This window comes from Anomaloglossus baeobatrachus, chromosome 2 (genome assembly GCF_048569485.1).
Source record: "Anomaloglossus baeobatrachus isolate aAnoBae1 chromosome 2, aAnoBae1.hap1, whole genome shotgun sequence".
In the NCBI taxonomy this organism is placed as follows: Eukaryota; Metazoa; Chordata; class Amphibia; order Anura; family Aromobatidae; genus Anomaloglossus; species Anomaloglossus baeobatrachus.
The window spans coordinates 421,367,901-421,387,825 of NC_134354.1; positions in this window are offsets into that span (position 1 = coordinate 421,367,901).

Consider the following 19,925-nt stretch of genomic DNA (forward strand, 5'->3'; position numbering starts at 1 on the left):
TGCGTTTTTTCCTTAACCACAATTATTTTTCTTTTAATGGCAGATATATGAATAATAGCAGAAACGCGTCTTGTCATGTGTTTCCGGCAGGACTAATTTTCATCTCTGCCTGTATATATATGGTAACATGCTGTTTCTAAAGATTTTCTATTTTATGGAATAAAACATACCCATATTTTTGCACTGATTTTTGAGCTTGCTGGATTTCTTTCCCTCTTCTATAACCAACTTATTCCCCCTAACGTAATCACATGGTGTAAGATACACTTAGGGTAAGTTCACACAGTGCGTTTTTCACGGCTTTTTCGCACGTTTTTCGGGTGCGTTTTTGCTCGGAAAACTGCATGACTTTGTTTCCCCAGCAAAATCAATGAGTTTTCATTTTTGCTGTCTGCACACAGCGTTTTTTTTAGCTGCGTTTTTGTGCTGCCCACAAAAACGCAGCATGTCAATTTTTTTTGCGTTTTTCACTGCGTTTTCCACCCATTGAGTTCAATGAGATGTTCAAAAACGCAATTAAAAACGCAAATTGCAAATATAGCTGCGTTTTAGTGCATTTCTATGACTAAAAACGCAGGTATAAACGCAAGGGGTGGGTAGTACAGTGACATGTACAGGAAGAGGATTCCTTCTGTCAGTAAACACAGAAGCGTGAATCCTCCCGGTACCGCCACCGCTGCTGCTTTCACCTCCCGTAGTGCCACGTCTGCTCCCGTGCGGCGCCATGGCCGGGCGGAAGGTGGAAGCCGCTGTGAAATCAAAAGTGAACAGTACAAAAAAAAAAAGTCATACTCACCTGTCTGCAGACTCCCGGTGCCATGTCCACTCCCAGCTCCTCTCCCGGTACCGCCACTCCGGCTGTGTGCTCCCGGGCACGTCCGATGGCTGCAGGACTTGGCGTTGGATCACCTATTGCGGTCACCTGACGCATCAGCTGATCGTAAGTCTCGCGGTGACGCCGGCGCCCGGCCGGCTTAACCTATCAGCTGATGCTGTCAGGAGACTTCATCAGCTGATTACCAGCAGCTCCTGCAGCGATCGGATGGGATCAGACTCCCATCTGATCGCTCCAGGAGCTGCCGGTAATCAGCACATAAGTAGTGAGTATTTTTTTTAATTTTTTTTTTTTGCACTGATGCATCAGCTGATTGTATAAACGGCTTTTATACAATCAGCTGATCTGTGATGTGATTTAGGCCCTTGAACCTGACATCATCAGATCGGTATGCCTTCCAGCAAACCGATCAGATGATATTGGATCCGGATTGGACGGCACGGGACCCTTGACCCAGGATTACTGCGGAGGGGGGTTCTTTATTTCAATAATGATGGAGTCACTAATTGTGTTGTGTTTTATTTCTAATAAAAATATTTTTCTGTGTGTTGTGTTTTTTTATCTTTACTAGAAATTCATGGTGGCCATGTCTAATATTGGCATGACACCATGAATTTCGGGCTTAGAGCCAGCTGATAATATACAGCTAGCCCTAACCCCATCATTACCCAGCGAGCCACCCGGCATCAGGGCAGCTGGAAGAGTTGGATACAGCGCCAGAAGATGGCGCTTCTATGAAAGCGCCATTTTCTGGGGTGGCTGCGGACTGCAATTCGCAGCAGGGGGGCCCAGAAAGCTTGGGCACGCTCAACTGCGGATTCCAATCCACAGCTGCCTAGTTGTACCTCGCTGGACTTAAAAATTGGACGAAGCTCACGTCATTTTTTTTTTTAAATTATTTCCTGAAATTCATGAAATAATTAAAAAAAAAAAGGGCTTCCCTATATTTTTGGTTCCCAGCCGGGTACAAATAGGCAGCTGGGGGTTGGGAGCAGCCCGTACCTGCCTGCTGTACCTGGCTAGCATACAAAAATATGGCGAAGCCCACGTCATTTTTGGGGGGGGGGGCAAAAAACTCCTGCATACAGTCCTGGATGGAGGATGCTGAGCCTTGTAGTTCTGCAGCTGCTGTCTGCTCTCCTGCATACACTATTGGATGGAGTACGCTGAGCCTTGTAGTTCTGCTCCCCCTGCCTCTCCCTCCAGCATACAGTCCTGGATGGAGCATGCTGAGCCTTGTAGTTCTGCAGCTGTCTGCTCTCCTGCATACACTAGTGGTGAATGAAGAACATATTGAAGAAGGAAATGACATCAGAACTTTTTTTTTTTATTCAACAATCTGTAATGGCATTGTTCACTGAAAAAACCGCATAAAACCGTAGTGAGCAAAAACGCAGCAAAACGCAGCAAAAAAAACGCACCAAATCGCAGTAAAAATGCATGCGTTTTCGCCACTTTTTTTGCCGCGGGTGCGTTTTTGTGTGTTTTTTGCCGCAAAAAATGCACAAAAACGGAACGTCAAAAAAACGCAGTGTGTGAACCTAGCCATACACTAACCAGCACCAAGAGTCAAGCTAAGCAAATCACAGAGCCACCTATGGTAGTATCAACAAATAAATCATGAGCGTCTAGACACTAATATGCATTCTACCCAATACAGACTTCCAAATGCTAATTCTGACAGGGCCATTCAAGGTGTGAAAGCTTTGCAAAGGCCATCCTTAGGTGTCAAAATGCCACTAAGGGTCATGTCACACACAGCGACAGCGACGACGACGTCGCTGCTAAGTCACCATTTTCTGTGACGTAGCAGCGCCCTTGCTAGCGATGTCGCTGTGTGTAACATCCAGCAACGACCTGGCCCCTGCTGTGAGGTCGCCGGTCGTTGCTGAATGTCCTGGACCATTTTTTGGACGTTGCTCTCCCAATGTGAAGCACACATCGCTGTGTGTGACAGCGAGAGAGCGGCGAACTGAATGTGCAGGGAGCAAGGAGCCAGCTTCTGGCAGCCTGCGGTAAGCTGTAACCAAGGTAAACATCGGGTAACCAAGTGAAGTGCTTTGCTTGGTTACCCGATATTTACCTTAGTTACTAGCATCCGCCGCTCTCAGGCTGCCAGTGCCGGCTGCCTGCTCCCTGCACGCGTAGCCAGGCTGATCTCTGTCAACAGGCAGATCTCACCAGCGACCAGTGACCAGCCCCCAGCCAGCAGCGACGCATGGAAGCGATGCTGTGCTTGGTAACTAAAGCCTGCTTTACACGCTGCAATGTATCTTACAATATGTCGGCGGGGTCACGCCGTAAGTGACGCACATCCGGCATTGTAAGTACATTGCAGTGTGTGACAGGTACGTGCGATTGCAATTGAACGTTAAAACGTTCATCGCATACACATCGTACCTGTCTCTAGAATTGCACGTCAGATTGTTCATCGTACCCGGGGTAGCACACGTTGCAGTGTGTGACACCCCGGGAACGATGAACAGATCTTACCAGCGTCCTGTGGCTCCCGGCCCACAATGCGGAAGGAAGGAGGTGGGCGGGATGTTTACGTCCTGCTCAGCTCCGCCCCTCCGCTTCTATTGGCCGGCTGCCGCGTGACGTCGATGTGACGCCGAACGTCCCTCCCACTCCAGGAAGTGGACGTTCGCCGCCCACAGCGAGGTCGTATGGACGAGTAAGTATGTGTGACGGGGGTTAATCGTTTGTGCGGCACATTCAACAAATTGAACGTGCCACACATACGATGGGGGCGTTGCAAATAGCATACGCTATCATATGCGAAATTGCAACGTGTAAAGCAGGCTTAAGGTAAATATCCGGTAACCAAGCAAAATGCTTCGCTGGTTACCCAATATTTACCTTGGTTACCAGCGAACACCGCTTAGCGCTGGCTCCCTGCACTCGTAGCCAGAGTACACATCGGTTTAATAAGCATGCAACGACGCAGCAGCGATCCTGATAAGGTCAGATCATCATCGTGATCGCTGCTGCGTCGCTACGTGTGACCCTAGCTTAAGGTTTACATTGGATAAGTTAAAATAGGGTAATTGCATTACGAGCGCTGGCGGAGCGGGTCGTGTGGCGGGCTGCCCTGTGCATTTCCTAATGGCTGCCGTGATATAGACAAAAACTGTTTGGCCAAAATCAACTAAGAGTGAATCAGAAGCAGTCTGAGGGGACGGACGCCATCTTGAGTGAAAGACTTCAAGTCATGAAAATAAAGAAGACTCATTGAATGAGAAGGTGTGTCCAAACTTTTGGTCTGTACTGTATATAGCCTGGGTCTCAGCTTCCCATACACGAAAACTTGGGTTCTGTTAGTTACGAACAAGGTGAGCGTTTCCACCAAGACATTCTTACCATGTAGAAACTCTACCAAGGACGCTGGAATCCTGCAATGATGGGCGACTACTGCTGGATGTTGTTTAGGGAAACAGGTGAGACTACTATAATATACTAAATACCACACTGTCCCAGAATTTTTCTGTGTTTTTAAGGGGTAATGATTTTATACTGTGTTTTTTGATATCCGTCTCTAATCATGTGATATATGTTGTTGATATCATGATAATAAAATTTATACACTTGTTTGAACTCTTGTGTAAGTGTTTCTCTGATGTACTACGTGATTATGCAGGTCTGATGTAGGTTTATATAATTGCATTACCAGGCTGCAGGTGTTAATATTGCATTTCTTGGGAATTTCCAAGCAAGGCTTTTGGGTGGAGGACATTTCATGGAGGAAAATATATGAATTTCTGGATAATATAAAATCGAAATGTATATATTAGTTCAATATTAATATTAGCACATAGCCCACCTTTTGCCGACAACTTCTCTTGAGATTCCCTTCGACAACCTCTTTTCTATATCCTCCGTCACTTTCATAAAAAACTCACACGACTTAAAAAGTGTGCGGTTTCTTTCAAAGAGGTTGGTGGCTCTCACGTTGTAAGTCATGAACCTGCGCACATGTTTTAGGTAGTTAAATATGGTCTGACTTGCCAGATTCAGGTCCTGCAGTTTTGTAAAGAAAGAGTTGACTTTTTCTAGATCTTTTACAAAGGGACATACTAAAAAGAATGATGAAAAGGAATAAGATAATAACTTATTAGGTGTATATTATGTAGATGTATAAAAGGATTCTTGGGCAAGTTAGACATGGAATGAACATTATATTTGAGCATTATAGGTGTGCAATGATCATGAAATATCTGAAGATAATAGGAAAATAAACGTATATATCATATAACCAGGTGTATATTATGTTACCTGAGCACTATAGGTGTGGAATGATCATGAAATATATGTACATTACAGGAAAATGAACGCATATGGCATATAACCAGGTGTGTATTACGTTACCTGAGCATTATAGGTGTGGAATGATCATGAAATATTTGTAGATTACAGGAGAATGAACGTATATAGCATATAACCAGGTGTATATTATGTTACCTGAGCATTATAGGTGTGGAATGATCATGAAATATCTGTAGATTACAGGAAAATGAAGGCATATGCCATATAACAGGAGTATATTATGTTACCTGAGCATTATAGGTGTGGAATGATCATGAAATATATGTACATTACAGGAAAATGAACGCATATGCCATATAATCAGGTGTATATTATGTTTCAATACATAAAGTGAAACACATATATTATATAGAGTAATTACACACAGAGGGATCTATTTCATGTACTTATTTCTGTCAATGTTGATGGCAATGGCTTACAGCCAATGAAAATCCAATGGTCATTATCTCAGAAAATTAAAGTAGGGAGGATGAAGGGTCTGAGAGATAAAATATGACCTAAATAGGTATCAGAGGCTTCACCTTGCATGGTTGTGAGAGTCACAACCACTATAAAAGCAGATCATGGCTGCTGCAGTCCCCACTGTGGTGCATATAGAGTAGGGAGGATGAAGGGTTAAACACCACGCTGCTGTATTCCATGAAACATCAGAGGGTGGATATTAGTTTGTTAGTCAACGCGTTTCAGGGCTCCCAGAAACATGGCAATATGATATTGATTCTGACCAAGGGTCCAGGAACCTCTGAAACGCATTGACTAATAAATCAATATTATACACACCCTTTGATGTTTGAATACAGCAGCGCAATTTTTAACCCTTTATTCTCCCTACTTTAATTTTCTGAGATAATAACCTTTAGGTTTTCAATGTCGGTAAGCCCTAATCATCAACATTAACAGAAATAAACACATGAAATAGATTCCTCTGTTTGTAATGACTCTATATATGCGCTTCACCTCATGTGTTTTTTTGATGATATTCTAATTCTTTGAGATGCACCTGTATATGTCATAGGTCAGGGACACCATCCTTCTCAAAACATATAGGTATGTTAATGCTTGTGAAGGGGTTAAAAAAAATAAAAAAAGTAAACATTTTTAGAATTGCCATGTCAAGAACAACCCAATGTCTAAAGCTGTTAGACTAGAAAACCCATTCAATGAATACCGAAAAAAAAAATCAACAAATAAAAACATGGTCAAAAAGTTTGGCTTTTTCAACATAGACCCCCAAAACGTGGAAAAAACGTGATAAAAAAAGGCAAATGTTAATAAATATGGTATCCCTGAGGCCTCTGTAACGTTGCGCCCTGCAACGTGGAGGTTCCACTCGCTTGCAGCGGTGTGAGGTAGCTTCAGCAACACACGTACACAGTCTCTTCATAGAAATTCCGGCAGGTTATTCAAAAAACACTCAAAATAAACTGCCCTCAAACATAAACCATAAGTCCATAATGGAAGTTTTAGCAACTTCCCCTCTCTCTGGCTCCTGCCAGCGTACAACTCTAGCCAAGGTTCCTTCCAGCACCCAGGGCCCTCTGCAGACCCCTGTCTGTCTCTCCTCCTGGAGAGATTCGGTCCTACAGCCCTGGCCTGGCTTGGCCGCACTCACCTCAGACTCAATATCAGAGCCTTGTGTATAGCCTCCACGCAGGCTGAAACACCCAGAGCTCCCGGCTCTGCTCTCGCTTGTTTCCAGTCCACACACTGGACGTCTGAGGCTAGTCTCTATCTAGACTGCCTTAGACACACTCAGAGCTCCCTGCTCTCACTTGTTTCCAGTCCACACACTGGACGTCTGGAGCTAGTCTCTATCTAGACTGCCCTAGACACACACTCAGAGCTCCCTGCTCTCACTTGTTTCCAGTCCACACACTGGACGTCTGGAGCTAGTCTCTATCTAGACTGCCCTAGACACACACTCTGCCTAGGTTCAGAGACAGGATTGCTTTAACCCCTGGAGCCACACTCACAGGTGGTAAGGAGTGTGTAATTGTTAGGGCCAGATGGATGGGCAGACCCGGGAGGTGGATCCACTGGGCCGAACTCCCCGATGAGGGAAAGGAGTCCGGTAGCCGGAGCACTTTAGGTAGCAGGACAGTCCGTGCACTAGAGCACAATGGAGAAGTCCCTGGGACCACGGGGTCACTGATGGTGGTCCGGGTGACGGAGCTCAGGTTAGGAAGCCGGGATGATGTCAGGCGGGGTCCGGAACCGTTGGAGCGAGATGACGGGTCACCGCAGGGAACAGAGATGGTACGGGCTGTCAGGATGGCAGATAGGCAGCTTTCGGGGTTCGAGATACAGCAGGACCGGATGGCAATGCAGGATCGGCTCTAGAAGAGAGAGAGGTAAGTATCTCACAGGAACACAAGGAGACCTGACTCCTAGCTTGGGAAACACGAAGAACAGGCCCCGCCCCCTTGGACATTAAACCCCTTTATACCCTGTACCTGTGTGCATCATTTCCTGTCAGTGGACACTGGCCCTTTAAGAAAGGGTCAGTGACCGCGCGCGCACCCTAATGCGCATGCGCGCGGCCCGGGTGCCAGAAGCCAGGGCAGGAAGCTGAGAGGAGGAAGCAGCAGAGCCGGGCAGGGGCTGGGAAGCCGACGGGCGCCAGGAGCGGGGACCAGGAGGCCTGGGAAGCGCGGGCAATGGAGGCTGGAGAGCGGGGAGCGTGGCAGGTGAGCCGGGGAGCGGAGCAGAGGACCCGGGGAGCGTGACAGTACCCCCCCCCCACGCCCCCCTCCCCGCAACCGGGACAGGAAGGCACGGATCAGAGGAGTGCCCACATTCTCCCTGGGCTCCCAGGACCTATCCTCAGGACCATACCCTGCCCAGTCCACCAGGAAGAACTGTCGACCTCGTACGGTCTTCATGGCCACGATATCCCTTACCGCATAGATGTCGTCCTCAGCAATAGGAGGAGGAGCCGGACTGGCAGCAGCGGAGAAGGGACCAAGGACAACCGGCTTGAGCAGAGAGACGTGGAAGGAGTTGGGTATCCTCATCGTGGCCGGGAGCTGCAGTTTGTAGGAGACCTCATTGATCTTGCCGAGGACTTTAAACGGTCCGATGTAGCGAGGTCCCAGCTTGTAGGATGGTAACTTCAATCGGACGTACTTGGAAGCAAGCCAGACGAGATCTCCTGGAGAGAAACACGGAGGATCCAGACGTCTCTTGTCCGCGTGTCTCTTCATCCGCAGAGATGCACGTGCAAGGGACGCCTTAACTGAGTCCCAAATGGTTGTAAAGTCATGGAGTACTGCATCAGCAGCAGGGATATCCAAGGAAGAGGATACAGGCAATGGGACAGACGGCTGAAGTCCATAGACGACATGGAAGGGAGAACTGGAGGAGGACTCACTGACGTGGTGATTATGGGAGAATTCAGCCCAAGGAAGAAGCGTGGACCAATCGTCATGATGGGCGTTGACGTAGTGACGTAAGAAAGAGGTCAATATCTGATTGACCCGTTCCACTTGGCCGTTCGACTGAGGATGGTAGGCAGAAGAAAAGTCCAGAGTTACTCCCAGATGTTTACAGAGAGCCCTCCAGAAGCGGGAGGTGAACTGGGTTCCTCTGTCGGACACAATGTGTGATGGAAAGCCATGCAAGCGGAAGATGTGATGTATATAGGCGTCCGCGAGTTCCTGGGCAGAGGGCAGTCCAGCCATAGGGACGAAATGGGCCATTTTAGAGAACCGATCCACCACGACCCATATGACTGTGTGTCCGGAGGACAATGGCAAGTCCGTAATAAAGTCCATCGCAATGTGTTGCCAGGGAACTGAGGGTATAGGCAGAGGCAGAAGACGGCCATATGGCAGGTGTTTGGGCGTCTTGTTCCTGGCACAAGAGGAGCAGGCAGAGACAAAAGAGGCGACGTCCGTGCGAAGGGATGGCCACCAGTAATGACGTACAATCGCACTCCATGTTCTCTTCTGACCAGCATGACCGGCTGTTTTCGAGGCATGGCCCCAGTGTAACACTTTTTGCCTGTCAGTCTCAGAGACATAGGTCTTCCCGGGCGGTATCTGGGCCAGGGTGACAGGAGCCACCGGAATAATCTTACTTGGACAGATGATGGGTTGGGATGTCTCCTCCTCCTGCTCCATGGGCATGAAAGACCTAGACAAGGCATCAGCGCGTACATTCTTGTCCGCAGGTCGGAAATGGAGCTGGAAGTCGAACCTGGCAAAGAACAAGGACCACCTGGCTTGCCGTGGGTTCAGTCGCTGAGCAGACCGCAGGTATTCCAGGTTTTTGTGGTCCGTGTAAATAATGACGGGGTACACTGCTCCTTCCAGAAGATAGCGCCATTCCTCCAGAGCCAGTTTGACTGCCAATAGCTCTCGGTCACCGATGGTGTAATTGCGTTCAGGCGCGGAGAAGCTCTTGGAGAAGAAACCGCAAGTCACCATCTTCCCGGAGGAGGACTTCTGCATGAGCACTGCTCCGGCTCCCGAGGAGGAGGCATCCACCTCCAAGGTGAACTGGCGGTTTAGCTCTGGACGGTGGAGTACAGGAGAGGAGGCAAAGGCTCGCTTTAGAGAGCCAAACGCGGCGTCGGCCGCAGGTGACCAGTCCTTTGGATTAGCCCCCTTCTTGGTCAAGGCGGAGAGAGGAGCAGTCAGAGCAGAGAAGTGAGGAATGAACTGGCGGTAATAGTTGGCGAATCCCAGAAAGCGTTGGATTGCCTTCAGTCCAGAAGGAGGAGGCCAGTTGAGAATGGAAGAGACCTTCTTAGGATCCATCTGCAATCCGGTATCGGTGATGAGGTAACCCAGGAAGGGGAGAGAAGACTGTTCGAAGACACACTTCTCGTACTTGGCGTACAGACGATTCTCTCTCAGTCTTTGTAGAACCAGTTGCACGTTCTCTCGGTGGGTCTGGAGGTCCGGAGAGAAGACAAGGATGTCATCCAGATATACCACCACACAGACGTAGAGAAGGTCCCGGAACACGTCGTTCACTAATTCTTGGAAGACTGCTGGTGCGTTACACAGGCCAAAGGGCATCACGCAGTATTCATAGTGCCCATCGCGAGTGTTGAACGCGGTCTTCCATTCCTCCCCCGAGCGGATACGGACCAGGTTGTAGGCACCCCGAAGATCCAACTTGGTGAACACACGAGCTCCTGTGAGCCGATCAAACAATTCGGGGATGAGCGGCAGGGGGTACTTGTTTTTTACGGTGATTTGGTTCAATCCCCGGTAGTCTATGCATGGGCGTAGGTCGCCCTCTTTCTTCTTTACGAAGAAGAAGCCTGCTCCAGCAGGAGAGGAGGATCTCCGAATGAATCCCCTAGCCAGGCTCTCTGTGATGTACGTAGACATGGCCCTTGTTTCGGCTGGAGACAGTGGATATATCCGTCCTCGAGGTGGTGTAGTTCCCGGGAGCAGGTCAATGGCACAATTGTAAGGACGATGTGGCGGAAGTACCTCTGACTCCTTCTTATCAAAGACGTCCGCGAAGGACCAATAGGCTGAGGGCAGTCCCGGTAGGGACTCTGGAACCGGAGGTCGCCGGATGGGTTGTATGGTCTTCAGACAGTTCTCATGGCAAGAAGACCCCCATCGAGTGATATCACCAGTGCCCCAGCTGACTGAAGGTTCGTGTGTCCGCAACCAAGGAAGGCCCAGCAGGATTTGATGTGACATGTGTGGGAGGACGTAGAGAGCGATGTTCTCGGTGTGCAGAGCACCGATACGCAGTTCAAGCGGCTTGGTGATCCAGGAGATGGTGTCAGAGAGGGGTCTCCCATCCACAGAGGCAATCACAAGAGGTTTGGCGAGTGGAGTAACAGGCACCTGGTACTTGTCCACCGTGGCCTGCTGGATGAAATTGCCTGCTGCCCCAGAATCGAGGTACGCCTCAGCCGTGAACCGCGTCTCTCCCGTTGTCACTTGCACAGTCCATATAACCGGGTCTGAGAGAGTCCCAGCACCTAGGGTGGCCTCTCCTACCAACCCTAGGCTTTGGAGTTTCCCGGCCTCTCTGGACAGGAGCGTAGCAGGTGTGTGCCCTCTCCGCAGTAGAAGCAGAGACCCTTGGCGAGCCGCTCTGCTCGACGTTGTTCAGACTGTCGCACACGGTCGATCTGCATGGGCTCATGGACGGAGACACCAGAGGCCGTTGACTGGAGTACGGCGGGCTTCTGTGGAGGAGAGGAATGCCGTACCGGACGTCTCTCACGGGACACCTCTTTGGACCGCTCCTGAAAGCGAATGTCCACTCGAGTCGCTAGGGTAATCAGGGCGTCCAGGGTGGACGGTACGTCACGACCAGCCAGCTCATCTTTGATTCGACCCGAGAGTCCTTCCCAGAAGGCGGCGGTTAGGGCCTCGTTATTCCACCCGAGTTCCGAAGCCAAGGTGCGGAAACGGATGGCGTATTGACCCACCGTCAGAGTTCCCTGACGTAACCGGAGAAGAGATGAAGCAGACGCGGAGGCGTGTCCGGGCTCGTCAAAGGTGCCGCGAAAGGCCTGCAGGAACTCCTGGAGGTTCTTGGTCATAGGGTCCTCCTTCTCCCACAAGGGGTTCATCCACGCCAGTGCCTCGCCCTCTAGGTGAGACATTATGAAGGCGACCTTGGCTTGGTCGGAGGCAAACAAATGCGGCAGCTGCGTGAAATGGAGGGAGCATTGGTTTATAAACCCCCTGCAGGTCTTGGGATCTCCGGCGTACCGGGGTGGTGAGGCCAAACGAAGTCTGGAAGCATCCGAGGAGGCTGCCACGGGAGCGGGAGCCGTGGATTGACTAGTGGAGACCCGGGGCGCTGAAGATGTGACCGAGGCTTGTAGCGTGTTCAAGCGGGCGTCCACGGAAGTCATAAAGTTCAGCATGCGGGTCTGGACTTCACGCTGGCGTTGGAATTCCTCATGCAAGGCCGCTAGTGCTTCGGGATCCATGGCCTGTTCTTACTGTTAGGGCCAGATGGATGGGCAGACCCGGGAGGTGGATCCACTGGGCCGAACTCCCCGATGAGGGAAAGGAGTCCGGTAGCCGGAGCACTTTAGGTAGCAGGACAGTCCGTGCACTAGAGCACAATGGAGAAGTCCCTGGGACCACGGGGTCACTGATGGTGGTCCGGGTGACGGAGCTCAGGTTCGGAAGCCGGGATGATGTCAGGCGGGGTCCGGAACCGTTGGAGCGAGATGACGGGTCACTGCAGGGAACAGAGATGGTACGGGCTGTCAGGATGGCAGATAGGCAGCGTTCGGGGTTCGAGATACAGCAGGACCGGATGGCAATGCAGGATCGGCTCTAGAAGAGAGAGAGGTAAGTATCTCACAGGAACACAAGGAGACCTGACGCCTAGCTTGGGAAACACGAAGAACAGGCCCCGCCCCCTTGGACATTAAACCTTTTTATACCCTGTACCTGTGTGCATCATTTCCTGTCAGTGGACACTGGCCCTTTAAGAAAGGGTCAGTGACCGCGCGCGCGCCCTAATGCGCATGCGCGCGGCCCGGGTGCCAGAAGCCAGGGCAGGAAGCTGAGAGGAGGAAGCAGCAGAGCCGGGCAGGGGCTGGGAAGCCGACGGGCGCCGGGAGCGGGGACCAGGAGGCCTGGGAAGCGCGGGCAATGGAGGCTGGAGAGCGGGGAGCGTGGCAGGTGAGCCGGGGAGCGGAGCAGAGGACCCGGGGAGCGTGACAGTACCCCCCCCCATGCCCCCCTCCCCGCAACCGGGACAGGAAGGCACGGATCAGAGGAGTGCCCACATTCTCCCTGGGCTCCCAGGACCTATCCTCAGGACCATACCCTGCCCAGTCCACCAGGAAGAACTGTCGAACTCGTACGGTCTTCATGGCCACGATATCCCTTACCGCATAGATGTCGTCCTCAGCAATAGGAGGAGGAGCCGGACTGGCAGCAGCGGAGAAGGGACCAAGGACAACCGGCTTGAGCAGAGAGACGTGGAAGGAGTTGGGTATCCTCATCGTGGCCGGGAGCTGCAGTTTGTAGGAGACCTCATTGATCTTGCCGAGGACTTTAAACGGTCCGATGTAGCGAGGTCCCAGCTTGTAGGATGGTAACTTCAATCGGACGTACTTGGAAGCAAGCCAGACGAGATCTCCTGGAGAGAAACACGGAGGATCCAGACGTCTCTTGTCCACGTGTCTCTTCATCCGCAGAGATGCACGTGCAAGGGACGCCTTAACTGAGTCCCAAATGGTTGTAAAGTCACGGAGTACTGCATCAGCAGCAGGGATATCCAAGGAAGAGGATACAGGCAATGGGACAGACGGCTGAAGTCCGTAGACGACATGGAAGGGAGAACTGGAGGAGGACTCACTGACGTGGTGATTATGGGAGAATTCAGCCCAAGGAAGAAGCGTGGACCAATCGTCATGATGGGCGTTGACGTAGTGACGTAAGAAAGAGGTCAATATCTGATTGACCCGTTCCACTTGGCCGTTCGACTGAGGATGGTAGGCAGAAGAAAAGTCCAGAGTTACTCCCAGATGTTTACAGAGAGCCCTCCAGAAGCGGGAGGTGAACTGGGTTCCTCTGTCGGACACAATGTGTGATGGAAAGCCATGCAAGCGGAAGATGTGATGTATATAGGCGTCCGCGAGTTCCTGGGCAGAGGGCAGTCCAGCCATAGGGACGAAATGGGCCATTTTAGAGAACCGATCCACCACGACCCATATGACTGTGTGTCCGGAGGACAATGGCAAGTCCGTAATAAAGTCCATCGCAATGTGTTGCCAGGGAACTGAGGGTATAGGCAGAGGCAGAAGACGGCCATATGGCAGGTGTTTGGGCGTCTTGTTCCTGGCACAAGAGGAGCAGGCAGAGACAAAAGAGGCGACGTCCGTGCGAAGGGATGGCCACCAGTAATGACGTACAATCGCACTCCATGTTCTCTTCTGACCAGCATGACCGGCTGTTTTCGAGGCATGGCCCCAGTGTAACACTTTTTGCCTGTCAGTCTCAGAGACATAGGTCTTCCCGGGCGGTATCTGGGCCAGGGTGACAGGAGCCACCGGAATAATCTTACTTGGACAGATGATGGGTTGGGATGTCTCCTCCTCCTGCTCCATGGGCATGAAAGACCTAGACAAGGCATCAGCGCGTACATTCTTGTCCGCAGGTCGGAAATGGAGCTGGAAGTCGAACCTGGCAAAGAACAAGGACCACCTGGCTTGCCGTGGGTTCAGTCGCTGAGCAGACCGCAGGTATTCTAGGTTTTTGTGGTCCGTGTAAATAATGACGGGGTACACTGCTCCTTCCAGAAGATAGCGCCATTCCTCCAGAGCCAGTTTGACGGCCAATAGCTCTCGGTCACCGATGGTGTAATTGCGTTCAGGCGCGGAGAAGCTCTTGGAGAAGAAACCGCAAGTCACCATCTTCCCGGAGGAGGACTTCTGCATGAGCACTGCTCCGGCTCCCGAGGAGGAGGCATCCACCTCCAAGGTGAACTGGCGGTTTAGCTCTGGACGGTGGAGTACAGGAGAGGAGGCAAAGGCTCGCTTTAGAGAGCCAAACGCGGCGTCGGCCGCAGGTGACCAGTCCTTTGGATTAGCCCCCTTCTTGGTCAAGGCGGAGAGAGGAGCAGTCAGAGCAGAGAAGTGAGGAATGAACTGGCGGTAATAGTTGGCGAATCCCAGAAAGCGTTGGATTGCCTTCAGTCCAGAAGGAGGAGGCCAGTTGAGAATGGAAGAGACCTTCTTAGGATCCATCTGCAATCCGGTATCGGTGATGAGGTAACCCAGGAAGGGGAGAGAAGACTGTTCGAAGACACACTTCTCGTACTTGGCGTACAGACGATTCTCTCTCAGTCTTTGTAGAACCAGTTGCACGTTCTCTCGGTGGGTCTGGAGGTCCGGAGAGAAGACAAGGATGTCATCCAGATATACCACCACACAGACGTAGAGAAGGTCCCGGAACACGTCGTTCACTAATTCTTGGAAGACTGCTGGTGCGTTACACAGGCCGAAGGGCATCACGCAGTATTCATAGTGCCCATCGCGAGTGTTGAACGCGGTCTTCCATTCCTCCCCCGAGCGGATACGGACCAGGTTGTAGGCACCCCGAAGATCCAACTTGGTGAACACACGAGCTCTTGTGAGCCGATCAAACAATTCGGGGATGAGCGGCAGGGGGTACTTGTTTTTTACGGTGATTTGGTTCAATCCCCGGTAGTCTATGCATGAGCGTAGGTCGCCCTCTTTCTTCTTTACGAAGAAGAAGCCTGCTCCAGCAGGAGAGGAGGATCTCCGAATGAATCCCCTAGCCAGGCTCTCTGTGATGTACGTAGACATGGCCCTTGTTTCGGCTGGAGACAGTGGATATATCCGTCCTCGAGGTGGTGTAGTTCCCGGGAGCAGGTCAATGGCACAATCGTAAGGACGATGTGGCGGAAGTACCTCTGACTCCTTCTTATCAAAGACGTCCGCGAAGGACCAATAGGCTGAGGGCAGTCCCGGTAGGGACTCTGGAACTGGAGGTCGCCGGATGGGTTGTATGGTCTTCAGACAGTTCTCATGGCAAGAAGACCCCCATCGAGTGATATCACCAGTGCCCCAGCTGACTGAAGGTTCGTGTGTCCGCAACCAAGGAAGGCCCAGCAGGATTTGATGTGACATGTGTGGGAGGACGTAGAGAGCGATGTTCTCGGTGTGCAGAGCACCGATACGCAGTTCAAGCGGCTTGGTGATCCAGGAGATGGTGTCAGAGAGGGGTCTCCCATCCACAGAGGCAATCACAAGAGGTTTGGCGAGTGGAGTAACAGGCACCTGGTACTTGTCCACCGTGGCCTGCTGGATGAAATTGCCTGCTGCCCCAGAATCGAGGTACGCCTCAGCCGTGAACCGCGTCTCTCCCGTTGTCACTTGCACAGTCCATATAACCGGGTCTGAGAGAGTCCCAGCACCTAGGGTGGCCTCTCCTACCAACCCTAGGCTTTGGAGTTTCCCGGCCTCTCTGGACAGGAGCGTAGCAGGTGTGTGCCCTCTCCGCAGTAGAAGCAGAGACCCTTGGCGAGCCGCTCTGCTCGACGTTGTTCAGACTGTCGCACACGGTCGATCTGCATGGGCTCATGGACGGAGACACCAGAGGCCGTTGACTGGAGTACGGCGGGCTTCTGTGGAGGAGAGGAATGCCGTACCGGACATCTCTCACGGGACACCTCTTTGGACCGCTCCTGAAAGCGAATGTCCACTCGAGTCGCTAGGGTAATCAGGGCGTCCAGGGTGGACGGTACGTCACGACCAGCCAGCTCATCTTTGATTCGACCCGAGAGTCCTTCCCAGAAGGCGGCGGTTAGGGCCTCGTTATTCCACCCGAGTTCCGAAGCCAAGGTGCGGAAACGGATGGCGTATTGACCCACCGTCAGAGTTCCCTGACGTAACCGGAGAAGAGATGAAGCAGACGCGGAGGCGCGTCCGGGCTCGTCAAAGGTGCCGCGAAAGGCCTGCAGGAACTCCTGGAGGTTCTTGGTCATAGGGTCCTCCTTCTCCCACAAGGGGTTCATCCACGCCAGTGCCTCGCCCTCTAGGTGAGACATTATGAAGGCGACCTTGGCTTGGTCGGAGGCAAACAAATGCGGCAGCTGCGTGAAATGGAGGGAGCATTGGTTTATAAACCCCCTGCAGGTCTTGGGATCTCCGGCGTACCGGGGTGGTGAGGCCAAACGAAGTCTGGAAGCATCCGAGGAGGCTGCCACGGGAGCGGGAGCCGTGGATTGACTAGTGGAGACCCGGGGCGCTGAAGATGTGACCAAGGCTTGTAGCGTGTTCAAGCGGGCGTCCACGGAAGTCATAAAGTTCAGCATGCGGGTCTGGACTTCACGCTGGCGTTGGAGTTCCTCATGCAAGGCCGCTAGTGCTTCGGCGGGATCCATGGCCTGTTCTTACTGTTAGGGCCAGATGGATGGGCAGACCCGGGAGGTGGATCCACTGGGCCGAACTCCCCGATGAGGGAAAGGAGTCCGGTAGCCGGAGCACTTTAGGTAGCAGGACAGTCCGTGCACTAGAGCACAATGGAGAAGTCCCTGGGACCACGGGGTCACTGATGGTGGTCCGGGTGACGGAGCTCAGGTTCGGAAGCCGGGATGATGTCAGGCGGGGTCCGGAACCGTTGGAGCGAGATGACGGGTCACCGCAGGGAACAGAGATGGTACGGGCTGTCAGGATGGCAGATAGGCAGCGTTCGGGGTTCGAGATACAGCAGGACCGGATGGCAATGCAGGATCGGCTCTAGAAGAGAGAGAGGTAAGTATCTCACAGGAACACAAGGAGACCTGACTCCTAGCTTGGGAAACACGAAGAACAGGCCCCGCCCCCTTGGACATTAAACCCCTTTATACCCTGTACCTGTGTGCATCATTTCCTGTCAGTGGACACTGGCCCTTTAAGAAAGGGTCAGTGACCGCGCGCGCGCCCTAATGCGCATGCGCGCGGCCCGGGTGCCAGAAGCCAGGGCAGGAAGCTGAGAGGAGGAAGCAGCAGAGCCGGGCAGGGGCTGGGAAGCCGACGGGCGCCGGGAGCGGGGACCAGGAGGCCTGGGAAGCGCGGGCAATGGAGGCTGGAGAGCGGGGAGCGTGGCAGGTGAGCCGGGGAGCGGAGCAGAGGACCCGGGGAGCGTGACAGTAATCAGCATCACACACCCTTCCATGGCTCTGCATGTAATGCAATCCTGTGGAACCACAGGTCCCAGCCAACTTCACATTGCAGAGCACCCATGCTTCTGCAAAACATACCGGCCCTTTGTTATACAGCCGGTTGATACGTCACACCTCCGACACACTCACGTGAAAATCACGCACGTGCCGAGAGACACGTATTTCCCCTGCGTGTTGCGTGCAGGTAAGTACGTGACTCTGGTACGTGCGGGCCACGTGTGTTCTCCGCATGCTATCCGTCATAACATACGGAGAACAGGTTATTTACATACTCACGTGGTCCTTCCTGCTGTCCTTTCTGCTGTCCATGGTGCTGATCTTCGGTCTCCAGCCCTCCGGTCTCCCCGCTGCTGCCAGGCAGTGAAGTGAATATTAAATGAGAATAATGAGCGGCGGTCGGTAGCAAGTGGCAGCAGCGGCAGAGACAGGAGGGCTGGAGAAGGTGAGTAAATGTTTGGGGTTTTTTTCACTGACACGTGTGTTTTCTCTGGCGCGTGTCACACGGGACCGCATCCACACTACACCTGTGTGGTACGGGTGCGGGTCGTGTGACACCCGTGCTGCCGGAGAAAACACTGACATGTCAGCGTGTAGAAAAACGCACACACGTACAAACGCACACACGTTCCGTGTGGTTTTACGTGTGTGTGCATGGTACAATAGGGTAGCATTGCTGAACGTGTCTCCGTGCCGCTGGTACGTGCAAAAATGGCAAACACGTACCGGCGGCACGGATGTGTGTCGCAGGCCTGAAACAAATCTGCATCTCGGTGCCACTTCACCACCACTGTACCTGGTGCTCCACCACCACCATTGGATCCAGCACTACACCACCACTGGACCTGGTGCTCCACCACCACTGGACCCGGCGCTCCACCAATACTGGACCCAGCATTCCACAACCACTGGACCTGGTGCTCCACCACCACTGGACCCGGTGCTCCTCCACCACTGGACCCGGCACTCCTCCACCACTGGACCCGGCGCTCCTCCACCACTGGACCCGGCGCTCCTCCACCACTGGACCCGGCGCTCCACAACCACTGGACCTGGTGCACCACCACCACCAGAGAAGACCCAACCTACTTGTCTCTCTCCCCATCGCCCTGTAGAATGTAAGACCGCAAGGGCAGGGTCCTCTCTCCCCTCTGTATCGGTCTGTCACTGTTAGTTTGTTCATTGTATTTATAACTTGTTTCTATGTAAACCTTTCTCATGTACAGCAGCATGGAATCAATGGTGCTCTCTAAATAAATAATAATTTCAAGCAAAAAAAAAAATTAAAAATAAAAAAAGATATAGATCCCAGAATATAGCAATGCCAATAAAAACATTTTTTTTTACACTGACAACCAAAAGAGTAACAATGTTTTGACCTTTTGACTTTCAGGATCCATATCTCACCATCTACTACAGATTTAAGCAGGTCTAGACTGGGCATCTGGCAAACTGGGCAGATGCCCAATGGGCTTTGGCACAAAACCATAACATGGCCCGGTAGTTCTGCTTCCCTGCCACAGGTTGTTTCTATTTTTGACACTGGCTCTTTAAATAAGTTACAAGTGGCAATACAAGTGCACTCACTAACGCGCACTTCCCCTCTCAGCACTGTCGCGAATCGCACAGTTCTCTTACTAACTCAGACGCTGGGTCGGTGCGAACATTAAATCTTTTTTGTGGTCGTACTTCATACTCTGCTCTTTCCGACGTCCCCATGGATTATTTTTCTAACTGCGCCAAGCATTCCGCGCGTCGCCCGCTATCACCGCCCCATACTTTCATCTCTCTCCATCTCCGGGATAATAATAATCTTTATTTATATTGCACCAACAAATGTTTAAGTGCTTTACAATTCAGTGGTTCATATACTAACGGTCATAAGTAACTATTATAAAAAAATTCAATTCTGAACGGCTGTGGAGGAAAACTTGCTCAGCACAAAACTTTATCAACTATAAATTGATTAAAGAACTTAGAAACTCTGCCCTTCACCTCGCCAAACAAACCTACTTCACCACCCTGATCTCCTCACTATCAAACAACTCAAAGAAACTCTTTGACACCTTTCACTCTCTCCTCACTCCTAAAGTGCAGGCCCCATCACTGACCTCTGTGCTGATGATCT